A 9,101-nucleotide genomic window follows, 5' to 3' on the forward strand; every position below is an offset into this window, starting at 1 on the left:
GACTTTGGAACCATTTCCCACGCGCATCATCACCTCGTCCTTAGCCAATCTTCGCTTAATCCGTAGTCCCTGTTTCGATTTGCAAATATTAGCAACAGAACCAGTATCAAATACCCAGGTACTACTGCGAGCATTAGTAAGGTACACATCAATAACATGTATATCACATATACCTTTGTTCGCTTTGCCATCCTTCTTATCCGCCAAATACTTGGGGCAGTTCCGCTTCCAGTGTCCAGTCTGCTTGCAGTAGAAGCACTCAGTCTCAGGCTTAGGTCCAGACTTAGGTTTCTTCTCTTGAGCAGCAACTTGTTTGCTGTTCTTCTTGAAGTTCCCCTTCTTCTTCCCTTTGCCCTTTTTCTTGAAACCGGTGGTCTTGTTAACCATCAACACTTGATGCTCCTTCTTGATTTCTACCTCCGCGGCTTTTAGCATTGCGAAAATCTCGGGAATAGTCTTGTCCATCCCTTGCATATTATAGTTCATCACGAAGCTCTTGTAGCTTGGTGGCAGTGATTGAAGAATTCTGGCAATGACACTATCATCAGGAAGATTAACTCCCAGTTGAATCAAGTGATTATTATACCCAGACATTTTGAGTATGTGTTCACTGACAGAACTATTCTCCTCCATCTTGCAGCTATAGAACTTATTGGAGACTTCATATCTCTCAATCCGGGCATTTGCTTGAAATATTAACTTCAACTCCTGGAACATCTCATATGCTCCATGACGTTCAAAACGTCGTTGAAGACCCGGTTCTAAGCCGTAAAGCATGGCACACTGAACTATCGAGTAGTCATCAGCTTTGCTCTGCCAGACGTTCTTAACGTCGTCAGTTGCATTAGCAGCAGGACTGGCACCCAGCGGTGCTTCCAGGACGTAATTCTTCTGTGCAGCAATGAGGATAATCCTCAGGTTACGGACCCAGTCCGTGTAATTGCTGCCATCATCTTTCAACTTTGCTTTCTCAAGGAACGCATTAAAATTCAACGGAACAACAGCACGAGCCATCTATCTACAACAAACATAGACAAGCAAAATACTATAAGGTACTAAGTTCATGATAAATTTAAGTTCAATTAATCATATTACTTAAGAACTCCCACTTAGATAGACATCCCTCTAATCCTCTAAGTGATTACGTGATCCATATCAACTACACCATGTCCGATCGTCACGTGAGATGGAGTAGTTTCAACAGTGAACATCAATATGTTGATCATATCTACTATATGATTCACGCTCGACCTTTCGGTCTCCGTGTTCCGAGGCCATATCTGTTATATGCTAGGCTCATCAAGTTTAACCTGAGTATTTCGCGTGTGCAACTGTTTTGCACCCGTTGTATTTGAACGTAGAGCCTATCACACCTGATCATCACGTGGTGTCTCAGCACGAAGAACTTTCGCAACGGTGCATACTCAGGGAGAACACTTCTTGATAATTTAGTGAGAGATCATCTTAAAATGCTACCATCAATCAAAGCAAGATAAGATGCATAAAGGATAAACATCACATGCAATCAATATAAGTGATATGATATGGCCATCATCATCTTGTGCTTGTGATCTCCATCTTCGAAGCACCGTCGTGATCACCATCGTCACCGGCGCGACACCTTGATCTCCATCGTAGCATCGTTGTCGTTACGCCATCTATTGCTTCTACGACTATCGCTACCGCTTAGTGATAAAGTAAAGCAATTATAGGGTGTTTGCATTTCATACAATAAAGCGACAACCATATGGCTCCTGCCAGTTGCCGATAACTTTGGTTACAAAACATGATCATCTCATACAATAAAATATAGCATCACGTCTTGACCATATCACATCACAACATGCCCTGCAAAAACAAGTTAGACGTCCTCTACTTTGTTGTTGCAAATTTTACGTGGCTGCTACGGGCTTAGCAAGAACCGTTCTTACCTACGCATCAAAACCACAACGATAGTTCGTCAAGTTAATGATGTTTTAACCTTCGCAAGGACCGGGCGTAGCCACACTCGCTTCAGCTAAAGTGAGAGAGACAGACACCCGCCAGTCACCTTTAAGCACGAGTGCTCGTAACGGTGAAACCAGTCTTGCATAAGTGTACGCGTAATGTCGGTCCGGGCCGCTTCATCTCACAATACCGCTGAGCCAAAGTATGACATGCTGGTAAGCAATATGACTTGTATCGCCAACAACTCACTTGTGTTCTACTCGTGCATATGACATCTACGCATAAAACCTGGCTCTGATACCACTATTGGGTAACGTAGTAATTTCAAAAAAATTCCTACACACACGCAAGATCATGGTGATGCATAGCAACGAGAGGGGAGAGTAATGTCCACGTAACCTCGTAGACCGTAAGCGGAAGCGTTATGACAACGTGGTTGATGTAGTCGTACGTCTTCACGATTCGAACGATCCAAGTACCGAACATACGGCACCTCCGAGTTCAGCACACGTTCAGCTCGATGACGATCCCCGGACTCCGATCCAGCAAAGTGTCGGGGATGAGTTCCGTCAGCACGACGGCGTGGTGACGATGATGATGTTCTACTGGCGCAGGGCTTCGCCTAAACTCCGCGACGATATGACCGAGGTGGAATATGGTGGAGGGGGCACCGCACACGGCTAAGGAACGATCACGTAGATCAACTTGTGTGTTCTAGGGTGCCCCCTGCCCTCGTATATAAAGGAGGGAGGGGAAGGTGCGGCCGGCCCCCAAGGGACTCCGAACAACCTTCGGTACATCAAAATATATAAACTCATAATAAAACTGTCATCGTAACGTTAAGCGTGCGGACCCTACGGGTTCGAGAACTATGTAGACATGACCTAGAACTATTCTCGATGAATAACCAATAGCGGAACCTGGATGCTCATATTGGCTCCTACATATTCTACGAAGATCTTTATCGGTCAAACCGCATAACAACATACGTTGTTCCCTTTGTCATCGGCATGTTACTTGCCCGAGATTCGATCGTCGGTATCTAATACCTAGTTCAATCTCGTTACCGGCAAGTCTCTTTACTCGTTACGTAATGCATCATTCCATAACTAACTCATTAGCTACATTGCTTGCAAGGCTTATAGTGATGTGCATTACCGAGAGGGCCCAGAGATACCTCTCCGACAATCGGAGTGACAAAACCTAATCTCGAAATACGCCAACCCAACATGTACCTTTGGAGACACCTGTAGTACTCCTTTATAATCACCCAGTTACGTTGTGACGTTTGGTAGCACCCAAAGTGTTCCTCCGGTAAACGGGAGTTGCATAATCTCATAGTTACAGAAACATGTATAAGTCATGAAGAAAGCAATAGCAATATACTAAACGATCAAGTGCTAGGCTAACGAAATGGGTCATGTCAATCACATCATTCTCCTAATGATGTGATCCCATTAATCAAATGACAACACATGTCTATGGTTAGGAAACATAACCATCTTTGATTAATGAGCTAGTCAAGTAGAGGCATACTAGTGACTATATGTTTGTCTATGTATTCACACATGTATCATGTTTCCGGTTAATACAATTCTAGCATGAATAATAAACATTTATCATGATATGAGGAAATAAATAATAACTTTATTATTGCCTCTAGGGCATATTTCCTTCAAAACCTTAGCCACTTCTCTCCACTCCATTGATTGGATGGCATGTACGCATGCATGACATGCTTCCATCCATCAGTCCATGATTGATCCGTCAATGCACATCTCATGAGGGTGCTGCAAGCGCCATGCCATTGCATGCACATGAGCAAGCCACCGCCACCAGAACAATGCGTGCATGCATGCATGCATGTTTTTTTGAAAGATCCAACATCACTGGCATTTCATTGATAATGGCAGGAAGCAGCGGAAAACAACAAGGTGATGAAGGTCCTAGGACCAGATCCGAAGATTAAAGGAAAAGAAGAGGAAATAAATAACCACAACCCTAATAGCTCCAGCACAGCACTCCATAAAATCCATACTAGGCAGCGCAGCTCTGACTCCGATGGTGAACTACTAAGGAAGCTAGGCAGGGGTGGCGTCACGAAGGATCACCGAACGAGCCATCTGTCATGCGTCATCGTATACCACCGCCCCCCCACCATGGCTTCAACTTCACAGCAACAGACACTTGAGGAACACCCATGGACACGCCGGAGAAGAATAGCCAACTACCAAAACCAAGGCCATGCCTCCGATATTGCTCACGGCCGTCATCGTTGCCACAGAAACCACCGTGCGCGTCCAGTTGTAGGAAGCACCAAAGGGATCAAATTCTTCAAGACGGTGCCCTAAAGAGGGGAATGATGTTGAAGACGACGCCACCGCCTGACCCCGTAGAGGGATCTAGATTTTCATCCGAAGGACTAGATCCGGGATATCTGGCTGTGTGATTCCCGATGATGCCTTCAAGAAGGATAGCGACGCCCATAGGCGCCATCGCTGCCGGACGGCCAGCACCGTCCAGGCTTTCACCAGGGGCAGCCACTCCCACGCAGCAGGTCGAGGTTGACCTGTGCCTCCACCGAATTGTGCACCCACCACACAGCAAGCGCGCCACCGCTGTGTGGGGCCACCACCAAGCCTCCCGATGACGGGCCTGCAGAGACCATAACGGGTCCTACACCCCGCATCCAACCGCGGCTGGAGCCTCTCTGCTCCAGCACTGCCCGCACTCGCTTGATGTGCAGCCTCGGACCTCCTCCACTACACACTACAACCCGCACCTAGCCTCCGGCCTGGATGGGGCCAGATCTGGCCGGCCGTCTGCAACCTCGCGCCTCGCTTCACCAGTGCCAGCCCCAACATGCTCGCCGGATTCGCGGCCGTCCGCTGCATCCGTGGCCACCAGCTAGTTGGATCTGCAAGTGCCCGCCACACCACCGTCAAGGGCGCTCGCCACGGCAATGATCCACCCGCGCCCGCCCGGCCACTCAAGGCCCTGGCAGCACCGCACCTCCCCTCCGCCTCAAGCACCGGCGACTGTGACATATCCCCGCAGCCCTGCGCCGTCTCCTTGCGCCTGATCGCCCGTTCAAGGGCCCGCGTAGCACCACAGCTCCTCTCCGCCTCGTCCACCGGTGGCAGCGCCAGATCCGCGTAGCCCCGCGCCCGCCATGGCGCCGGACCTCGCGAGCTCGCTCCACTCGTGCACCTCGTCGTGCCGAGCTCCAGTCCCCGCCAGATCAAGCCACCCGCGCTGCTCGAGCCTACGCGGAAGGGACCAACGGCCCCGCCTCTGCCGACGCTGCACTGGCTTTGCCCGGATGCGCACACCGGCGGCGGCGAGGAGAGCAGGCGTGGTGGGTGGGCTCCCCGGTGGTGGCTGGATTTTGTTGGGGATCGTTGCAGAAATAAAAAAAATCTACGCATCACCAAGATCAATCTATGGAGTAACTAGCAACAAGAGAGAGGGAAGTGCATCTTCATACCCTTGAAGATCGCGAGACGGAATCGTTGCAAGAACGTGGATGAAGGAGTCGTACTCAAAAGCGATTCAAATCGCGGTGGACTCCGATCTAAGCGCAAAACAACGGCACCTCCGCGTTCAACACACGTGCAACCCGGTGACGTCTCCCGTGCCTTGATCCAGCAAGGAGGAGGGAGAGGTTGAGGAAGAGGGCTCCGGCAGCAACACAACAGCGTGGTGGTGATGGAGTGGCAGTTCCCCGGCAAGCTTCGCCAAGCTCTTGCGAAGGAGGAGAGGTGTTGGGGAGGGGAGGGGAGGGGCTGCGCCTTCAATGTGGTGTTGCACCCCTCCCTCCACCCCTCTATTTATAGGGAGAAGGGGAAAGGGGCCGGCCCCTCTAGATGGAATCTACAGGGGGCGGCGGCCAAGGGGGAGGGGGCTTGCCCCCCAAGCCAAGGGGGCGCCCCCTCTAGGGTCCCCCCAAAACCCTAGGCGCATGGGCCCTAGGTGGGTGGCGCCCCATCCCACTTGGGGCTGGTTCCCTTCCACCTACAGCCCATAAGGCCCTCTGGGGCAGGTGGACCCTCCCGGTGGACCCCCGGAACCCCTCCGGTGGTCCCGGTATAATACCGGTATACCCCCGAATATTTCCGGTGACCGTATGATGACTTCCCATATATAAATCTTCACCTCCGGACCATTCCAGAACTCCTCGTGACGTCCGAGATCTCATCCGGGACTCCGAACAACATTTGGTAATCACATATAAATCTTCCTTATAACCCTAGCGTCATCGAACCTTAAGTGTGTAGACCCTACGGGTTTGGGAATCACGCAGACATGACCGAGACAGCTCTCTGGCCAATAACCAACAGCGGGATCTGGATACCCATGTTGGCTCCCACATGTTCCACAATGATCTCATCGGATGAACCACGATGTCAAGGATTCAAGCAATCCCGTATACAATTCCCTTTGTCAATCGGTACGTTACTTGCCCGAGATTCGATCGCCGGTATCCCAATACCTCGTTCAATCTCGTTACCGGCAAGTCACTTTACTCGTTCCATAATGCATGATCCCGTGACCAACTACTTAGTCACATTGAGCTCATTATGATGATGCATTACCGAGTGGGCCCAGAGATACCTCTCCGTCATACAGAGTGACAAATCCTAGTCTCGATTCATGCCAACCCAAGAGACATTTCCGGAGATACCTGTAGTGCACCTTTATAGTCACCCAATTACGTGGTGACGTTTGGTACACCCAAAGCACTCCTACGGTATCCGGGAGTTACACAATCTCATGGTCTAAGAAAATGATACTTGACATTAGAAAAGCTCTAGCAAACGAACTACACGATCTTGTGCTATGCTTAGGATTGGGTCTTGTCCATCACATCATTCTCCTAATGATGTGATCCCGTTATCAATGACATCCAATGTCCATAGTCAGGAAACCATGACCATCTGTTGATCAACGAGCTAGTAAACTAGAGGCTCACTAGGGATATGGTGTGGTCTATGTGTTCACACATGTATTACGGTTTCCGATCAATACAATTATAGCATGAACAATAGAAAATTTATCATGAACAAGGAAATATAATAATAACCATTTTATTATTGCCTCTCGGGCATATTTTCAACAGTCTTCCACTTGCACTAGAGTCAATAATCTAGTTACATTGTGGTGAATCGAACACCCATAGAGTTCTGGTGTTTATCATGTTTTGCTCGCGGAAGAGGTTTAGTCAATGGATCTGCGACATTCAGATCCGTATGCACTTTACAAATATCTATGTCTCCATCTTGAACATTTTCACGAATGGAGTTGAAGTGACGCTTGATGTGTCTGATCTTCTTGTGAAACCTGGGCTCCTTGGCAAGGGCAATAGCTCCAGTATTGTCACAGAAGAGAGTCATTGGGCCCGATGCATTGGGAATAACTCCCAGGTCGGTAATGAACTCCTTCATCCAGATTGCTTCATGTGCTGCCTCCGAGGCTGCCATGTACTCCGCTTCACATGTAGATCCCGCCACGACGCTTTGCTTGCAACTGCACCAGCTTACTGTCCCACCATTCAAAATATACACGTATCCGGTTTGTGACTTGGAGTCATCCAGATCTGTGTCGAAGCTAGCATCGACGTAACCCTTTACGACGAGCTCTTTGTCACCTCCATAAACGAGAAACATATCCTTAGTCCTTTTCAGGTACGTTAGGATATTCTTGACCGCTGTACAGTGTTCCATGCCAGGAGTACTTTGGTACCTTCCTACCAAACTTACGGCAAGGTGTACATCAGGTCCGGTACACAACATGGCATACATAATAGACCCTATGGCTGAGGCATATGGGATGGCACTCATCTTTTCTCTATCTTCTGATGTGGTCGGGCTTTGAGCTGAGCTCAATTTCACACCCTGCAATACAGGCAAGAACCCTTTCTTGGACTGATCCATATTGAACTTCTTCAATATCTTATCAAGGTATGTGCTTTGTGAAAGACCTATGAGGCGTCTCGATCTATCTCTATAGATCTTGATGCCTAATTTGTAAGCAGCTTCTCCAAGGTCCTTCATTGAAAAACACTTATTCAAGTAGGCCTTTATGCTCTCTAAGAGTTCTATATCATTTCCCATCAACAGTATGTCATCCACACATAATATGAGTAATGCTACAGAGCTCCCACTCACTTTCTTGTAAACGCAGGCTTCTCCATAAGTCTGCATAAACCCAAACACTTTGATCATTTCATCAAAGTGAATGTTCCAACTCCGAGATGCTTGCACCAGCCCATAGATGGAGCGATGGAGCTTGCATACCTTGTTAGCATTCTTAGGATCGACAAAACCTTCCGGCTGCATCATATACAATTCTTCCTTAAGGAAGCCGTTAAGGAATGCCGTTTTGACGTCCATTTGCCATATCTCATAATCATAGAATGCGGCAATTGCTAACATGATTCTGACGGACTTCAGCTTCACTACGGGTGAGAAGGTCTCATTGTAGTCAACCCCTTGAACTTGTCGATAACCCTTAGCGACAAGTCGAGCTTTATAGATGGTAACATTACCATCTCCGTCCGTCTTCTTCTTAAAGATCCATTTATTTTCTATCGCTCATCGATCATCGGGCAAGTATGTCAAAGTCCATACTTTGTTTTCATACATGGATCCTATCTCGGATTGCATGGCCTCAAGCCATTTGTTGGAATCTGGGCCCGCCATCGCTTCTTCATAGTTTGAAGGTTCACCGTTGTCTAACAACATGATTTCCAGGACAGGGTTGCCATACCACTCTGGTGTGGAATGTGTCCTTGTGGACCTACGAAGTTTAGTAGCAACTTGATCTGAAGTACCTTGATCATCATCATTAACTTCCTCTCTATCCAGTGCAGGCACCACAGAAACATTTTCCTGAGCTGCGCTACTTTCCGGTTCAAGAGGCAGTACTTCATGAAGTTCTACTTTCCTCCCACTTACTTCTCTCGAGAGAAACTCTTTCTCCAGAAAGGACCCGTTCTTGGCGACAAAGATCTTGCCTTCGGATCTGAGGTAGAAGGTATACCCAATGGTTTCCTTAGGGTATCCTATGAAGACGCATTTTTCCGACTTGGGTTCGAGCTTTTCAGGTTGAAGTTTCTTGACATAAGCATCGCATCCCCAAACTTTTAGAAACGA

Source organism: Triticum dicoccoides, chromosome 7B (assembly GCF_002162155.2).
Source record: "Triticum dicoccoides isolate Atlit2015 ecotype Zavitan chromosome 7B, WEW_v2.0, whole genome shotgun sequence".
In the NCBI taxonomy this organism is placed as follows: Eukaryota; Viridiplantae; Streptophyta; class Magnoliopsida; order Poales; family Poaceae; genus Triticum; species Triticum dicoccoides.